The sequence below is a fragment of the Polypterus senegalus genome, chromosome 6 (assembly GCF_016835505.1).
Source record: "Polypterus senegalus isolate Bchr_013 chromosome 6, ASM1683550v1, whole genome shotgun sequence".
Classification (NCBI taxonomy): Eukaryota; Metazoa; Chordata; class Cladistia; order Polypteriformes; family Polypteridae; genus Polypterus; species Polypterus senegalus.
This window is the reverse complement of record NC_053159.1, coordinates 155,986,278-156,006,551: the sequence shown is the minus strand read 5'-3', so window position 1 is coordinate 156,006,551 and position 20,274 is coordinate 155,986,278.

Here is a 20,274-nt window from a genome sequence, read left to right as displayed (position 1 = left end):
ATCTATTTAGTTAGCCAATAAAAGGTGTCATTTCACCCTACTTTCTCCTGAAACAACAGTAAGTCACAGTAATCTAGAGAACTCACCACACCACGTGTGCATTCAGATAATTCACAAGGAACTTTGGATTGGCCCTGGCTTTAAAGGGCCATGGAAAATGAAGCAGATAATTAATAAAAGTACCATTGATGTAAATGACACAAAAATAAATAAAAAGGGCATAAAACCAGGATAAGAACCCTGGCTAAAATATAACAACTCTGTTCTCTAGATGGTTTTAACAAACATATGAAGTTTGTGTGAAAATTAACACAAATCTGATTAGACACTACTTAATCTAACTCAGGGCCACAGGGGCTTGCAGAACTGGATGCATGGCACGATACCCATCTATCACAGATTGCACACTTGGCTAGTTTTGAATCTCCAGTAATCCTATTATGCACACCATTAGGAATCTGGTGGGAAAACCAAGAGTACATGGAGGAAAATCCAAATGGGCACATGCATATTCCACATGGACAACAACTGACTGCAGAGTTTGAACTTAGAACACTCAGTTCATGAGGTGGCAGTGCTACACACTGTACCACCGCCTTGTAAAAAATTGATTTGTAAATATTATTGTTGAATGTTTGCTTCTCAAATGCAGTGTGTGGAGGGAAGCAGAAAGTTTTCCAACCTTTCTTTAAATTAGAAGCCAGTCTGCTGTTAATGAAGCACGTTATATAATTCTGTACTTCTGCCACATGAGATATTTCTAATACTGGAGGTTTCCACTATTTCCCTTTTTTATGTAAAGAACAAAAATATAATAGCAAAGCACAATCTAATCAAAAGATAAAAAAAAAAACATTTTTTAAATAGAACACAACATTCTACCCCTTCCTGAATCAGCTAGTGAACATATAAAAAGAGAGCTACAGTGATCTACAGACCAGCTGCAGTGGTTCCTCCTAAAGAATAAAACACTGAATAATATAGAAGGGTGCAGCACAGGACTGGTGTGAAAGATTTCCATTTCTGAGAAGCTGTTCACACCATTTTATGGATCTGAATACGACACTGTTTCAATGTTTCACTCAATATTTTTCAATCAATTTTTCAAGTGTTTGATTGAAAAATTGCATAAACATTCACAGAAACAATTGAGATTATTTTAGCTTTTGGTTCCCTTTCTTAAAATTTAATTTTTTGCTTGGGCAACTAAATAAAACAAATGTTTTCCAATCTTATTTGTGTTATATGTGACGTTTTCCCCAGAAATAAAAGCTGCCATTCTTTACTTTAGTTTGCTTCTTACTGTAGCTGTAAAGAACTGCTCAATACATTTATATATCAGGTTTTTCAAGTAGATAATAAAGTATGCAGTGCAGTGAATCTGTTGCATGTAGGCTTAACAAAACAGTGACTGCTTACTTTGAACAGCAGGGGGAGCAAGATCACTATTTTTCAATCCAAGCTTTTTACGCTAAGACTCCCAGCATCTCTAACTGGGAAATCTTTCAGTATAAAAACTAGTACTGTGGCAAAATAAGTTTTGTTAAAGAAATCTTGTCATTCATGAGTGTTGTTAATAAGATGGCATTGTTTAAATTATACATTGCCCTCCAAAACGTGTGGGACAAAGACGCATTTTTCCTTGATTTACCTTTCTGCTCCACAGTTTAAAATTGCAAATCAGACAATTCAGACGTGACTAAAGTGAACATTCTAGACTTTCATTTAAAGGGATATGCAAACATTTCAATCTCATCATGTAGAAATGACAACACTTTTTCTACATGATCCCCCGATTTCAGGAAACTGTAATATTTGGAACACAGCAATAGCAGATCTGTTAAAGCAGTCATATTTAGCACTTTGTCACATATCCTTGCATGCAACAACTGCTTGAAGTCTGCAATTCATAGACATCACCAGGTGCTGAGGATCTTCTCTGGTGATGCTCTGCCAGTGCAGCTATCTTTAGCTCCTGCTTGTTTTCAGGGGCTTGTCTCCTTAGGTTTTCTCTTCAGCATATGGCAGGCCTGCTCAGTTGGATTTAAATCAGGTGACTGGCTTGGCCATTCAAGAATTTTTCATTTTTTAGGTTTGAAAATCTCTTGTGCTTCCTTAACAGTATGTTTGGATCATTATCTTGTTGTAGTATGAAGCACCATCCAGTGAGTTTGGAGGCATTTACTGGAACTTGATCAGATCAGATGTTTCTACACACCTCACAATTCATTGTGCTGCCACCGTCAGCAGTTCCATCATGAATGAAGATAAGTGTGTCAGGACCTGTGGCAGCCATACATGCCAAAGCCTCAACACCCCCACCTCCACGCTTAACAGATGAGGTGGTCTGCTTTGGATCTTGTACAATTAATTTTTACTTCCACACTCTCGCCATCACTCTGATACAGGTTCATCTTGGTCTCGTTTGTCCACAAGTCCTTTTCCTAGAATTCTGCAGGCTCTTTTAAGTAATTTTTCACAAACTGTGATCTGGCCATCATGTTTCTGTTACTAACTAGTGGTTTGCATCTTGCAGTGTGGCCTCAGTATTTCTGTTCATAAAGTCTTCTGCTGATGGTTGTCTATGACACATCCACATCTGCCTTCCAAAGACTGTTTCTGATCTGTCAGATGAGGAGTTTGGGACTTTTTCTTTACCATAGTGAGGATTCTTCTGTCATCAGCTGTGGAGTTCTTCCTTGGCCTACCAGTCCCTTTGTGATCACTGAGCTCACCACTGTGTTCTTTCTTCTTAATGTTACTCCAGATGGTTGATTTAGGTAATCCTACGGTTTTACTGACATCTCTAATGGTTTTATTCTTGTTTTTCATTCTCATGATGGCTTCTTTGACTCCCATTGGCAAAGTTCTTGTCCTCATGTTGACAAAGACACCTACAGACTCCAAAGGCTAGAAGCAAGCCGAGGTATCTTATGAAGCGATGAAAATACATCTGAGGAATCACAAACACCTATGACACCAGTTGTCCCAAACATTATGGTGCTCTGAAATGGGGGGACCACTTAGAAAAAGTGTTGTCATTTCTATATGGTGTGACCGAAATGTATGCAAATCCCCTTAAATGAAAGTGTGCAATGTGAACACTTATCAGGTCTGAGTTGTCCGATTTGTAATTTTAAACTGTGGAGCAGAAAGGTAAATCAAGGAAAAATGCGTCTTTGTCCCAAACATTATGGAGGGCACCGTATTTCCTCCTTAATCCCAAAGATGTGTCATTTTGATTTGCAATTCTAAATTGACTTATTGTGAGTGGCAGTGGTTTTGTGTGTGCCAATGTGTCTTCAGTTGGTATCAGGTCTGGTCCCTGCTTTATCGTCAACGCTGCAGTGATGGACTACAACCCTAATTGAATGTAGAAGTAAGATTGTGTAGGAGCTTGGGAATGAATGGATGAGTGAGTGTAGATCTGTGCGTTCTACTGTAAGATCAGTGCCCTGGTTAGGGCCAGTTCTTACCAGCTGTGAAGGAAAATTCAGATAAAAAATTTGCAGATATGTTTACTTGAAATGACTTTAGTTTAATTCCAAGTGTTTTGTGACCAGGCAGATAAATGACAATCCAGATATGTCAGATAAAATAAAGAATACTACAGGGCTCGCAAGTTTTGAAGACTAAATCTTTGCCCAGTCAGGGCCATAGCCAGTGCCAGTGCCAAGTTATTTTGCACCCTAGGCCAAGCTTATTAGTGCGCTAACCGACTGTAGCTAACCCATGCGTCTGGGTTTCCCCCACCACTTATAATCTGCACCCTAGGCCAATACCTAATTTGCCTTAATGGTGCCACCAGTCCTGGCCACACCCGCATGGTAAAGACTGAATCATTGTATAGGTGTGTCTTGTATATGCCAGCACATCGATGCTTGTCAGAACTTAATGGATGTAGAAAGTGCAAGATGACCTAGTAGAAGGCCTGCTTGTTAAAAATTCAGTTTTCATCAAGGTGGTAAAGTCAAGTATATTGTAGTGCTATTTTGGTTGGCTTAAATGAACATGAGGATGTTACTTGACAATCACAAACCACCTAACATTTAGTCTTAATTGAAAATGCCATTTTATATTCTAATCTGCTTAATCCAGGCCAGCATTGAGGTGGGAGGACTTAATCCTACACCAGCTAGCATAAAATGTAAGGCAGCAACAAACACTGGACAGGGTGCAAGTCCATAACAGGTTGAACACAGACACACACACACACAATTTAGTGTTGCTAATTCATCTAACCTGCCATCCCCAGAGTTAGGGAGCTCTAAAATGGTAACAGGATGTGTGTGTGTGTGTGTGTGTGTGTGTGTGTGGATGGATGGGAATACAACGCTGGCTTGTTTACCCCCTTGGGTCCATTGCTGTTTGAATAATCTCTGGCTCCCTTGACCCTAAATTGACTTTAATGGGATTAAATGTGTATGTACAGTGCAGGACGTTAAGGAACCCAATGGTCCTTTTGCAGAGTTTGTAGTGCAGCTACTTTGCCCTGAATGTGAGCCATAGGATGGGTATAGATAAGCATCTCCTGGTACAGAGTAGTTCTTTGGATTTGGTGTGTGAAGGGGTGGTGTGAGGAAGAATAAAGTTTCATGCAGGTAAGCAGGCAAGATGGAGTAATTACATGGGAATCCCAGCACCAGACAAGAAAGAAAGGTAGTAATGAGGGACATATGATGTATGTTTTCTGTTCACAGAATGTAAAATAAATCCCTTATATTTGTACCCAATGTTTAGGTGCTGGACAACAGCAAATGGTGATAACACTATTAAATACAGTATGTTAACTGGTCTCCCAAGGGCCTGTCAGTTTCAAATGAGTTGCTCACAGACTTCAGAAACTGTAGCAGGCAGCAGCTGAACACCGCCATCAACAGCCCACTTGTCCCACTACTGCAAGATCTTCCAGATAGTCCCTCCAGCAAGGGATGGAATGGCATAGAGAGTTTTCATTGGCAGGCATTTTCTAGCTGTATGTTTTTGTAAGGCCGGCACGGTGGCACAGTGGTAGCGCTGCTGTCTCGCAGTAAGGAGACCTGGGTTCGCTTCCTGGGTCCTCCCTGTGTGGAATTTCCATGTTCTCCACGTGTCTGCATGGGTTTCCTCCCACAGTCCAAAGACATGCAGGTTAGGTGGATTGGCGATTCTAAATTGGCCCTGGTTTGTGGGTGTGTTTGTGTGTGTCCTGCGGTGGGTTGGCACCCTGCCTGGGATTGGTTCCTGCCCTGTGTTGGCTGGGATTGGCTCCAGCACACCCCTGTGTTCAGATTCAGCGGGTTGGAAAATGGATGGATGTTTTTGTAATGTCAGGGTGGAAGATGCATACGTACTCCCAAATTAATGAAAGCATGGAAAGCAGGTGTATCCTAATTTGAAATATCGTTGGGCAGTGTTTCAAGTGCTGACATTACTGAATATAGCAGAAATAATTAAAATTAGAGTATTTAGGTTTCACTACAGTTTCTGGATCCTAACTTCAATTCCCCACAGAATTTGTGCAGTTTGTGACTGTAAATATTTTCACCAGATATGCCAGTTTTCTTTCATATCGTAAAAAAGTTAATTTTAGGTTGAGCAAGACTGGGGCTAGGCCTTGTCATGGCCTGGTATTCCACCCAGGACTTGTTCTTACCCTGTGTGCAGTTCAACTTGGTTATCTTCTCACTTTGTAATGGACTAAATGTGTGTCCAAACACTCGGTGGCATTGCCACCTCAGTTTTTTGGAGCCTTGCATGTTCTCTGCATGTGCCTTTGCATGTGGATTTCCTCTAGTTTCCTCTCTGAATCAGAATCATTTTTATTTTCCAGTACTTAATGTAGAAGAATTTAGCTTGGTAGGTTTATAGATGCTTACAACAGAACAACATCACATTTAAATAACCTAAATAACATAAGTCAAACAACATACATTATAAACAGTTGAAGAATTCTGCATTTATGAAGGAGAAATGCAAATGATGTGCAAATAAAAGCACACACACACTCACACCCTTTCATTTATGAAAGAACACCTGCATAAGTGTGGAAGATGGCTAAGTTTCTGGTTTCTGAGGGCTATGTTTCCGTGAGATAAACTGTTTAGGTGTCCATTGGTTTAGTTTTAATTGACTTAAAGCGTTTACTACAGGGGAGTTTTTAAAACAAGTGATGATATTTCAGATGAGTCAGTGGTGATCCTTTTGACATGCCTTATGACACTAGATGCCTACAGGTCTGCAAAAGATGGAAGAGCATGGCCAATTATTTTCTCAGCTGATCTCACAACCCACTGTAAATTATTTTTGGAACAGACCATTTCTGAACCAAACCAGACAACTATGGAGAATGTGATTACACCTTCAATTCCGGCTTTGTGGAATTGCACTAGAACGGGCTGGGAAATACTTAATTTCTTTAGTTAGTGTAACAAAATACTGTACATCCACTACTAAGCCCTCTTAGGAATAGAAGTGGTGTTTGTGATAGTTGTGCCCAAATATTTGAAGGATTCTAACATATTGACTGTATAGCATTTCTTTCTAAAGGTAGAGGTTGTAACTGCTGTTTGTGAAAGTCAATTACCATTTTCACGGTCTTGGCGGTTTTGACTACAGAATTATTTGTGGCCCACCAAGACAAAAGATGAGTCTCCTCCTTTCTGTATGCTGTTTCAGTTCTATTAGTAATTAGTGCAATGATGGTGGAGTCATCAGCAAACAATGATTTTTATTGAAGGATCAGTGGACCACCAGTCAATGGTGTACATGGAGCAAAGTGTGTGTGTGTCTGTGTCTGTGTGTGTGTGGGCGTGGCTACACTGCTTTAAAGGGCACCTGTGCTAATATGGAGACAGTCTGAGAAGTGGGGGCTCATCTGAACCTACTGCTTGCTGTTTGTGAGAAAGCATTTACAGATGGGAGTATTCAGTTTGGTTTAGAGGTTTAGTTAAGAACAGTTCACAGAAAATCGTGATAAATGCTGACCTGAAGTCTACAAATGGTCTTCTTAGGTTTCTTCACAGTTCCAATTATGTTGTCAGAACAACCGTGTGAGAGTGTGCCCCCCGTACTGGGAAAGTTCCAGCTTTGTGCCTATAGCTCCCAAAAACAAAATGCAGCTCTATGAAATCCTGAACTAGATAAAGCAGGTCCGGATTACAAGTGTTCATATGCCTGTGCTTATTTCATTTGAAATGAGTGCCATAATTGTTAAAACAACAAGCTGCAAATGACAAAAGTACACATTGGATTGCCATCTGTGACTCAGTGTGTGGCCTGGAGTGAATCACTGGTGCTCACATTGCACATAAGCTAAAATGATCGTCCTGTATTATTGAAAGGCACTGTAACGGCACCATTTAGTCTTTTTCCATAACCATGACTTCACCTTTATATGAGCTCCCTAAATACATCTGTGGAAGAACACATTACAAAATACTTTGCAAATTGTCTAATGCATGATGCTTGTAATATACATTAAGATAAACAATTACATATTTAATTTACCTGTTATGGATGCCTTGACCAGGGTTATTTCCTACCTCGCATCCAGTACTGCCTGGATAGGCTTTGGCCCTTATGAGCCTTATTTGAATTAAGAGGATTTTATAATGTTTAATTTGAAAAATATAATTCTACTGTAGGAATAGAATGGTGAATGTAGAATAGAATGTAGAATGGTGGCACGGTGGTTGATGCTGTTGAAATATGAGGTCAAATCTCAACCTAGTCACTGTGTGGAGTTTGGAGTTTTTTCCTGTGTCTTAGATAGATGGCTCCTAGAAACACCCACAATACCCATAAACGTGCAATCTACAAAATGGACAAAAAAGAGATTTTCAGTGTTTTCACCGACAAACTTAATTCTATTTGTTAAAGATAAACAAATTTAGAAACTGATGCCTGTAACACACTCCAAAAAAGTTGGGACAGAGACAAAGTAAGACTGTAAAGGTTATAGAAGTAACATTCTGTAAGGTTCCTCAAATAGCAGGTTAAATGGCAAAGGGTGTGGGTATTAAGGTTGCGCATAAAAGGAGCATCCACCAAAGTTCCAGTCTTTGCAAGCAAAGATGAGTTATGGCTCCCCACTTTTTGCTGAATTTCATGAGAGAATTGTCTGTCATTTTAAAATCTGCCCAAGTCCTTCTGTAATGATTTAATGGATTCTAGATTTTCTGCCAATCCACCTATCTTGACATCATCTGCAAACTTAATAAGCTTGTTACCTTTATTCTTATCCAAATTGTTTATGTATATTAAAAATAGCAGCAGCCTTAGCATTTTCCAATGTGAAACACCACTTTTAATATTAGCCAATTCTGATAAGGTTCTCTCTACAATTTCTAAATCACTCAGTACCTTCTCACTTTTACCGCTGAGAGATTATCTGCTTGCTCACTTTTGAAGACCTCAGAAAAATATGAGTTGAGAACATCCGCTATTTCACTGTGTGTATTTTTAACTCCCCTTTACTATTCCTGATGCACTTCATCTCCTCCTTGACTGATCTTTTACTACTAAAATACTGAAAGAATCTCTTAGGGTCGTCTTTCGCCTTATCTGCTATATTCCGCTCTAACTGTCTTTTAGCCTCCCTGATATCCTTCTTAATGGCTACCCTCATGTTCTCATTTGCCCTACAATTAACTTTGGAGTTATTAGTCTTATATGCCTTATAAAACAGTATTTTCCTTTGCAACTTCTTTTTTAACTCTTTATTTACGCACTGTGGAGTTTTTTACATTTCCTACTAATTCCAAATTTTGGTATGTACCTGTCCTGCATTACAGGTAAAACATTTTTAAAGGTATTCCACTGCTCCTCGACTGTCTCCACACTTAAAACCTTATCCCAGTATACCTTCTTAAGACTTTGCCAGATCTGCTCAAAATTTGCTCTACCAAAGATAAACTTAACAGTTTTGTCTTTGCATCTGCACTCTTCCAAAACCCTGAGAATTGTATTATATTATGGTCACTTGACCCTATTGGTTCAATTACCTCTGCACCCTCAATTCTATCCTAGTTATTATAAAATATTAAATCTAGACAGGCTTCTCCCCAAGTTGGTGCTTTAACGTACTGTATTATAAAACAGTCACTGCCTACTTCTAAAAACTCCTGCTCTTGCGCTCCTCTATTTGTAAGGTTATCTAAGTTAGTATTGGGGTAGTTATGGTTCCCCTATGACTATAATATCCCCCTATAAACTTGTCTTTTTGATATTACTAAAAAGATGTGTGTGGAAATTACTGTCTGCATTGGGTGGTCTATAACACACTCCTAAAATAAGACCTCTTCCCCTAATGCTTTGCAGGCGAAGCCACGTGTTCTCACTAAGATGGGACTCATCATTCAGCTGCAGAGGTTGATGCAGCTCAGTCCTATGCAGTAAGGTAGGCAGAATCAGTCAGCATTTCAATGACTGGGTCACACAGATCAGCTTTAATTTTAATATGCTAAGCTTTTTATTTTTATGATTCTCATACATCTCCAGACCTTTTCCTGCAGTTTCTACTTTGCTAGTTTAAAATGTAATCCGTTCAGCATTAAATACCTCTGGAATATCACCACAGTCACCAAAATGCCACAATACCTGAACTTGCAATTAGATACAACAGTTCTTTCAATTTCTCTTTCTATGTAGGATAGTCAGTTTTGAATTATTTCCACCTAATGTTTGTATTTGCTCCATATTTTCACCCTTGCCATCTTTGGACAAGCTGTTCCTGTGGTAAGGTGTGAGATAGCTGTACATTCAGCTGAATACAGTGATATTTAATACCGGTATACCCTACATTATTTTCCTCAGATTCTTGTTTATTCCCAGATGTTGCAGTTGTATCCTTTAGTCTTACTCATATTAATCCAATTTCCTCTCACATCACAAAGACATATGTATTAACTGTCTTCTTTAAAATGGTTTGGTGTTATACTGTGTGTGCACTGTGATGAAAAGACATCCCATAGAAGGCTGCCTCCCATTCTGTGTTACTGGTTTAAGAACACTACAACTCTTTAATTGAGGAAACTAGTTAAAAAAAAAACAAATATCTGGCTCTTCTAGGATCTAGCAACCAATGGACAGAATGACAAGGTTGCCAGTTTGGTCTCCTAATTCCTTTGGGTGATCTGCAAAAGTCGCCTGTCCTGGCATGACTTCACTTTTATTAAAAAGATGTAACAAATCTAATAGAAGTTTGCTCTTATAAAACACCTTGAGATGGAGTTCACTACAGGATAATGTAATAAAAATGTTTGCTCAGTACAAGCTATATGTTCTGTCAAAATGAAAATATAAAGCTTCACACTGTTTATCAATGATATTCTCTCCATCTATTGGTTTTTTCAAGAAGTGAGTCAATAATTGCAGCCAGGATCCCTCAACACTCTTCTTGGACTATCTGTGGCATCTCTTTGGTCCTTTGTTTCTGACTCCCTCCCTTTAGTTCTTTCTTGTTATATTCCAATGGCCCCTCAAGTGGTCCTATTGCTGCACTGTTCCTCTTTCTCATCTCTCCAGTGGAGACTTACAATGTTAATTTATTTTGCAGCAAAGTCTTATGCTGTAAACATCTGGAACTGTTTTCTCCTGTCATTTGGAAATCTTCTTTGGACAGTGTTTTACATTTACAACTTTCAGCTGCTTGGATCAACTGCTCACCCAGCTTCACTATACAGAATTGAATGAATGCGATCAAGTTGGTCAAGGACTGGGCAATCTATTTGGGCAATTTCCCTTTCTCTTTCTTCCTTTTTCCACATCTTTCTCTTTATTGCCAATGGCTCCCCTGGTTGTCCGTGCTACTCGATCCTGTCTGATATTTGGAATGAGAAACAAGCTTTCTGTTTTTCATTTTTCAGGACAGGTGTGTAGTGGATGAATGAGCTACAGGTGTTTTGTATTAGTACTGTTTCTAATTAAGTATACTTTAATATTCTATTTCTCTTTTTTTGGCTACACATTTTATGTTCATTTGAATTTATTATTTGAATTTATTCTCTTTGTTTATTCTGGCCAATAAAAAATTATTACAAAAAAGCAATTTAAATGATCATAAAATAGGTCAATTAACACTTTTGGATAATACAAAAAAAATGAAAATCCACCATTCAATTCTCCTGATCAAGTCAGGTCAACTTTTCCAAGATCTGAACTTTGGCATGCAGGCCATTTTGGTCTTATCTATTTGACGTAATGAGGCTCTGTCAAAATCAGAAATGGAGAGAGCAATGGCTGTAGTCTGAATCCAGAGTATGGCACAATTATGTACTTCTCCACCATTCTAGTATGTATGCCACACGAATGAACGAAAGGCCACATTATCTGACTTTATAAAGGTACACAGTTGGCATTTCATTAAGACTGTCAAACCCAATAAGAAAAGGAATATCTGGGACAGTAACTGTAGTTTACATGTCATTTACAGTGAATGTCATTTTGATGAAAGCATCCGGAGAATGACTATTTTATTGCTTACTTGATTGAGTTAAGAGAAGAGGAAGTAAAGGATAATGAGTAAAATATATAATATTTAGAAGATGCACCAGGGACCCAGAGTCGATTCCTTTCGCTATCTGTTACAAATCTGTATGGTCTTTTCGTGTTAATGTGGCTTTTCTTAGATGCTTTGCTTTTGCTTTCCAATCTTTCAGATTTTTTTCGAGCAGACACCTGAATTAGTTGACAAAAGCAAAGCATAAAACATAATTTACTTTGACTTTTAAAAAAGCCTTTGATATAGTCCCACACCAAAGATTCATTCTAAAACTAGAAGTTGTAGGCATCAGAGGTAACCTACAAAACGTGATCTCAAGTTGGTTAGCTGACGTGGAACAAAGAGTACAGATAAGAGGGGACTGCTACACATGGAGTGAGGTCATCAGTAGAGTCTCTCAGGGGTCTGTCCAGGGACCGTTACTTTATCTGATTTACATTAATGACATTGATTCTGGTATGCTTAACAAACTTCTGAAATTCACAGATATCACTAAAATTCGAGGAATGGCTTTTACTGAGGAAGGAGGAAAATGCAGTTTAATGTGGAAAAATGCAAAGAGATGCACATGGGTAAAAGGAACTTCAGTAATAAATAGAGATGAGAGACACTGTCCTAAAGGAAGCAACCTCTGAAATGGGTTGATGTTGACACAACGTTAATTTTTAAGCAATGTGCAAAAGCAATTATAAAGGCAAACAAATGTTAGGTTATATCATAAGAACTATTGAATATGAATCATAGGACATTATGCTCAGACTATATAACAAACTACCAAGATGTGTAGTTGAGGCAGATATCTTGGTACCCTGACTCAATTCATTCTTTTAGAAAAACAACTTGAAACTTTATTTATTCGCAAATGCATTTAATTGACCCTAACTGTTCTAACTCTTCTTTCAGTTCATCTTCTTTGTCCAGCCACTCGGGATCATTTGCATTTGTATCACAAATTGTGTGATTTGTTCATGATTTTCTAATAGTATTTGTATTTTTGTATTTTATTCTGGGGCATTGTCTTTAATTCTATTTAAAAGGTTTGCATAACGTTCATTTATTTTAATGAGCATTTGATGCTCGATATTTGTTTTATCTAATGTTATATATACCCTGTTCGTTCCAAATTTCAGTGAACCACTTTGAGGATGGGAATGGCACTCTACATATTAAATGTATTCTTCTTCTTCTTATGTCTTTATTATAAAAGGAAATCCTGAGATGAGACTTTCTCAGGGATAATTTCCACTCCCGTGAAAGATAATTTCAGGCCCCGTGATACGAGACTTTTTGCCAAGAGATTTTTACAAGTCCTGCCCACCTCTCAAACATTTACGACCATGCCCACGGTTCAATGACATCTCATTCGTGTGAATGCTATTGTCAGAGACGGTTCCTGCGCTCTCAGCTCCAAGCGGGGTCAAAAATAAAAGACAAAGAGTAGAAGACAAAGTAGAATGTCGTAAAGAGGTTCAAAAATGTTGGGGCGATACACAAGCAGAGCAGGTTAGAGATTATGAAAGTAATAAAATTTGAAAGTGTCAAAAAACTGATAGTAAAGATCTCATTAGCGCTAAGAAATGGAAATTATTACTCAGTGAAATAACGGAACAGCGAAAAGAGACAGAATATATGGTCATAGTGATATAACAGAAGAATGTAGATATTGTTAGGCTTTAAACTTTAAGTTGGAGACTTGTAGATCGTCTAATTAATATTGCCATCAGGGAAAAGTAGTGTTTCTTCCCAATGAAGAGATGTATCCACGAGAATTAAAAGATTTGCTGTTTGGTGAAAGTGAAATCCACGACCGCTAGAGACGCAATGTGGCTGGCGCATAGCGCCCACCCAAGGGTGGGCAAGCGAAGCAAGCAGAAGGCAAAACCCCCTAGTTATTATTATTATTAACCTTTAAGAAGTATCTGGATGACATTTTGGGACAGCTTAGCTATCACCTAAACAAACAAGCTTGATGGTCTGAAAGGTCTCCTCTCCTGTGTCAGATTTCCTGTATTCTAAGGCAAGTTTGATTCTGCTCCCATCCCATTAAACTTTTCTGTATACTCCCCATGTTCATGTGGGTGTTTCTTTGCATTTTTAGGTTTAATTATTGACAAGCCCAAAGATGATTTGATTGTACAGACCAACAAACTGGCATCGTATCAGTCACATCCATCCAAACATGGTTCCCGTTTCTCTCCCAGTGTTTGCTGCGAGACCCCTCTGCCCTGTAATTGAGAAATCATGATAATGAAAAAGATTAAAGGGTACATAACAATATTTAAATTTAAAAATGTTACTCCTTATTTAAACATCATTTTTAAATTGAACAAACACGCTCACTTTCTTCATTTCAGTGCTGCTACAGCATGTCATGACACAAGAGAGCTAAGGAAGGAGCCGAGTGACCAGCAGGATGTGGAATATGGGGTCAGTAGGGCATATGACGGTGCTTCAGGGCCTCATTTCTAAAACAGGTATATGGGTATGCATATTAAGAGCCTAAAAAGACTAGAATTGTCCCTGGAATTGGACCAGCCCTGGAGTGCATGTTCACTCACACTCATCTAGTCTGACAGTGTCAGTTTGGAGCCGCACTTTAGCGCATCTTTGGGATGTAGTAGAAAAACATGCACATATACTGGAGACAAATGTAGACTTCACACAAATTTTTCCAGGGTTGAAATTGTCCCTTGCTGTTCATATATATGATATATTCAATCTATCCATCTGTTTTCAAACCAGCTTAATCTAATTCAGGGTAGGGGAGGCAGTGACTGTGATGTATCTACTGGATGCTCGGACAGCACAAGGAACTGCCATTGACACACAAACCCTTCTGCAACTTCTTTTAAGGGGTCACATACATCCAACATTGAATCACTTTGAATAACTTAGATATGTCCCTGTCTTTTAGTGGAATGGCATTCTGCCCAGGGTTGGCTCCTGTTTGGTGCCAGTTATTTGTGAGAGACTGCCCCAGACTTTCCTTGCCCCTTATAAAAAATGGACTTATGTTAATGTTTACTTGATTTACTGTATCTAATTTAACTTAAAATAGTCAAACTTGCTAATATTATACTGCATGTTATAATTGCATTGACTAATTCTCTTAGGTGTCACATCAAAATAATTAAATTATGATGAAAGAAAACCACTGAATTATTTTCTTTTAACAGAGGCGTAATCCACCTCCGGGAATGTAGTCATTAGTTACCTATTTTACGTTACTCTTATTCAGAATTAACCATTTTTTAATGCTGCAAAGATGGCATTCTCATTTTCACAATACACAGATGAATTAAGTTCACTTAACTTAAACAGTTTTTACATACATGACTCCCCTGTATACAATATTTGCATAGAGTATGATAGTTTGCATATTCAGAACCAACTCCCCCTTTTATTGCATTGTGGTCCAAGGGATTCTCCACACCTTTGTACAACTGGAAAGAAATTTAAAGACTTTTAGTAAACTGATTTTTTCTAAATGCTATGGGTCTTGTGTGGTTGTGGGAAAACATTTTTTACTTGTTTTGATAGACTGACAATTATACATTAGAAAAGCATCTTTCTATGGCTTCCTATACAACAGAATAATTAATTGTTTAGATGGTATGAAAAGTGCTATCAACCAAAATAAACAAATTACATCCCCTAAATGAATATACTTAGCATTGGTCTCCCCTCCAAAAAAACCATGATAAATATTTGTTGTTTTTATTTCATTTGGATATCCCTGTGTAAAGAATTATCTAGAAAGAAAGTAATGATGGCCTTAAGAAAAGAGAGGGAAAGGACTCACCAACATCAGGACTTGGCTGCCCCTAAAGTACACAGCACAGGAAAACTGGAACTTTGCTGAGGAAACTTGGTCTTCTAAGTCCGCCTATGACTTCCCACCTGTCCAAACATCTAAAGAGGGTGCAAATGTATACAATTACGTGATATAAAACCAGGGGGAAAAGAAGGCTTGGAATAATTGGAAACTTCTAAAGGAAACCCTAAAAAAAAGAAGAACACGATATAAATTAAGGAAATACCCAAAAACGAAGCTGAAGATGTTTGGCTGATGGTTAACAGCAAGAGACTAGATGATCTGGCATGGGAAATGGCACACAACATCCAGGACACTAAGAAAACTTAACTAGGAGGAACAGCATCAGGAATGATAAATGCCCAATGAGGAATTGTAAGGGTGTTGAAGGTGCAAAGGAAGTAATGTGGGGATACAATTAGGCCCAAAAGGTGGGGAACAAGGTCCAAATCCCCATGTCTAGCAACATAAAAATAAACAAAATAAACTAAGAAAAGGTCCTATATGGTAATACCCAAACCCCAGTAATGAAAACGGAAAGGAATAAGTGCTGGGTAAGACTAACCATTATTCAAATTGTACATGAGAGTACACATGGGAGTCAAGGAGGCTGCTAACAGTAAATGATAATATAATGCCGACTCTGAGTGTGTTTGAGAATACAATGGAATGGATCAATGAAGCAAGAATATGCCAAGAAAAGTGAAGCATTAAAATGCTCTTTTTGGTTAAAAGATGTTTTTATTTCTTTATTTTTTTTAAAGATTCATTAATCCTAATCTCCATTGTGTTTGGGTAAACAGGGGAAGGAGAAAAACTGAAAGATCAGATATAATTATGTTTTCGATTCATATTTTTTTTTTAAAATGTGAAATAAAATAGAAAACAAAGGAAAAGGAAGTCTTCAGTGCTCTTTATTATTTGTACTGACACAGTATAAATTGATATTTGAATGTTAATTATATCTAACATACACTGATGACTTTAAAATAATTTCAATGAATTGCATTGGAGATTTATTTCTTTGAATTGCTAAATTCATCTACACTCTTAAAAATATAGGTGCCAAAATGGTTCTTCAGAGAGATGCCATAGGGTCTACCATCTACAGTACATGAAGCTCCCAGAAAGACCCCTTATTTAGTGACATCTGCTTCATATAAACAGTAGATGATGATAACAGATTGGTGAAATACCAGTGAGTTCCTGATTTTACAAGGACATCAGCGCTGGCAATATTCAGGTTTTCTTGATCTGTCTGTTAGGGTCCTGCTTGGTACCCTAATATACATTCACGTGTTCTCTTTGTCCACATATTAGGAACCTTTTCAAAGCTCAAAGAACCAATTTCAAGGAACTCTTCCTACAATTAAATGTTTCTTTGTCAAGCAATTGTCCTACCAGGAACGACAAAATTGTAAAGTGCCATTAAAGAACAAGCATTTTTAAGGGTGTACCTGTGGATTAATCAATTTCATCAAAATGAAATAAATATATGTAGTATACACAACATTGTATATTTAAGTACAATTTAATTTATTTAGGTGAAAAAGCTTGGCCATAAAACACGTAATTAAATTGAAAGATTTATTTTTTGAGTAAACAAGAGATGAATATGTTAGATCTAAACATTTCTTTTAAAAGAGCTTACATTTTTAAATGGAAATAGGTGTCATCATTTTATAAAGTATACACACAAGAAGTTATTTTCTAAATGTACGTGAAAAATGGGAAAGATGGAAAGAACGGACGTGATCAGAAGAAATGGGAAATGAATGAAATGTATTACAACAGAAATTCCAGGTTTTGAAGAGATAAGAGGAATATTTTGAATAGATTCCGTGCTGTTTTTACTGTAACACATGTTTGTGTTTTGATGAACCCCGAAATAGACACACGGAGATTGCGCAGCGTAACACCTTTAAACGGTAAGGTCCAAAGGTGCTCGGAGACCCCACAACGTGCAGGGTTTTTAAATCTAGCCCTGAATTTACAAAGGCAGTGAGGGCTGAGGTTTGTCTGTCTTCTGTTTCAAAGCCAGTTTCTTCACACTCACCTTGTCTTTGTTCTTCCTAAAGTGGACAGGTGAATTACTGAGGTCGCTTTTCATTGTCTCTCCATTTGGACTGCGACCCAAAGGAGTTTAATATCGTGACTTGGATGGCTCAGAATTTGACTTTCTTTACGATGTAAATATTGCTACATTTGCATAAAGCTATGATGTCAATAATGCTCAATTTGTGTAATAAGTGACTCAATATGTGAAGTTACGTGTTTATGCTTATAACTCCCACGCACAGGCGCTTTTTATTTCTCTTATATTCATGCACAAACGTACAGTCCTTCTCACGGTGGCAATATAGAATCGCGGTACATTTTTATTTTTGCAAATTGTTCATAGACAAGGCCAGGGATCAATGCTGAATTACTTGAGTTGTGGGGCAAAAGCACCAGCCTCACCACTATTTCTTCTTCTTCTTCTTCTTCTTCTTCTTCTTTCAGCTGCTCCCGTTAAGGATCGCCACAGCTGATCATCTTCTTCCATATCTTTCTGTCCTCTGCATCTTGTTCTGTTAAGCCCCACCACTGCTATTAATGCAAATAAATCACTGAGATTAAAAAACTGAGTTGTATCTCGGCGCTCCATCCTTTAATTATCACAGAACAGTGACTCTGAAATATATCCCGTTCTTGAACTGCATGTGTGACGCAGGGATTGGTTTTAAAAATCAGTATATTTACATGTATCGAATACAGGGCGGAGTGATACTCCACACACTCAGTACCGCTTCAGTGGCAACTCCTGAAGACAGGGACTGCAGTGTCTCTGACCATGTGGTATAGTGCACGCAGCGGAAAAGATCATTAGGACCTCGCTGCCGTCCATTAAACACGTCTTTATAAAGCGTTGCGACTGCGAAGCTCATAGCGTTGTGAAGGACCGCTCGGTCTCTTCGTCCCACATCCATTTGGCAGACGGTACTGCAGCGTCCAGACCACTTCTGTCAGATTCTGCCACAGCATCTTCTATCCTTTGATTGTCTGAACTCCGGACTCTGCGCTGCCCTTTAGATCTGCTCCTAACAGCTACGCAGTGCATTTGTTTCTTGTTATTACTGTTTTATATTAGTAGTTGCTATTATTTATTTATTACAATCTATTTCAATGCATTACTATTTATTTATTAACTATTACTTAGTTATGTATCTTGTATCTGTTTATAGCATATAGTTCACTTCTCTTGCATACTTTTGCGTACTGTAAATTGAGCACCGACGTCCTGTTATATGTTATTTCGTGTCACTGTATGCTACAATACTGTGTATGAATGGCATGACAATAAAGCCACTGGACTTGACAAAGAATCGGCAACATCTCCTTTGATGGCAAACATAAATGTGATTGTCTCATTTTGGCTCCTGCCATTCCCGGTATGGGCCTCATCTATCCATCCATCCATTATCAAATTCACTCAATCATGTTTAATGTATACTCCTAAAACGAATGGTTTCTTATTGGGTTGTGTGGTTCATCGTCGTACTATTGCTTGAGCAAGCACCATTTCAATCTGGGAAAGGTCCATAGTGCTTTGAAAAAAATCATAATGTGTAAAAATAGAAGAAGAAAACACAGATCAAAATAAATAAACAAACATTTTTTTTTCCTGGAACCTTTGTGTGCATGGATTTTAGGGATTTGATTTCCCTTTTCTTCAGATCACATTTGTTCTTTCCATCTTTGTCTTTCCTCAGATACATTGAAAAAAATAACTTCTTGTATGTACTTAATAAAATTATGAAACCTATTTAAATTTAATTAAATTAGGTTGTCCTAATTTAAAATAAATGTGTAGATCTAATATATTCATCTATTGTTACACTCAAAAATGAATTCTTTTGATCTAATGAAATGTTGTCAAGATTTTCCACATAAATAAATTAAAGTATACTTCAATATAGGATGCCGTGTTTACTACTTAGATTCATTTGATCTTGACGAAATTAATTAATCCTCAGGTACACCCTTAAGAATACTGGTTCTTTAATGGCACTTAGCTGGGTTTTGTAGTTCCTGGTAGAACGATTGTTCGACAAAAAGCATTTCATGCTAGAAACGGTTTGGTTCTTTGAACTCTGAAAATTTTCCTAATATTCGGACAAAAGTGAAATCTTTAATGTTTCGTAGGCTACAGGAGGACACTAATAGATTAAGAAATCCTGATATTGTATGTGGCAAGAGTCCTTTTAAAATCATAAGCTACTGGAATTTTAAAATCGGTTACCATCTGTTCATGGTTATTTAGGCTACTGTATGGAGCCTGTTACGGATTTGTTTTTCCGGAACCTTCATTTTGATGGGTCTTCTGGGAACCAAATAGTTCCCCTATGACATCGCACTGAAGAACCACTACGGTACCTTTATTTGTAAGAGTGTTACGGTATCCCCGGTTCTAACCGGGTACAAGACAAAAATCGGTGTGCCAGTCTATCGCCCGGTGGGTTCACTCGCTCACACCAAGGCCAATGTAAAGGTGCATGCCTCCCTAATGCGTATTTTATAGGGAGGTGGAAAACCCTCTGGACAAGGACCGGCAAAGACTCAAAACTGACCAGAGTAAAGTGACATACTATTTTTTAAGTAAGCCATTCATTACTGGCAAAGTCAGAAATGAAAGCGAAAATCCGAAGTGATCTAATCCCTCCTCCCTTATACATCAGCAGTCGGTATCACTAATAAACACTTTAATGTTCCCAAACGTAAGGCCGGGTTACGTCAATTTTTTTTTTTTTTGCCAAATTCACTTGAATAAACATTTAAGTCACGAGTTACCTATACGCACTGGTGACAGCAGGTCCTACCTGTTCGAGACAACAGTTGTGCGGTCTTTAACTTTCGTCTCTACAAATAATTTTAAACAAATAACCTGTGCTTTGTGCAAAAGGCCCAGAGAATGTTTGCATCTCGCCCAAGATGAGCC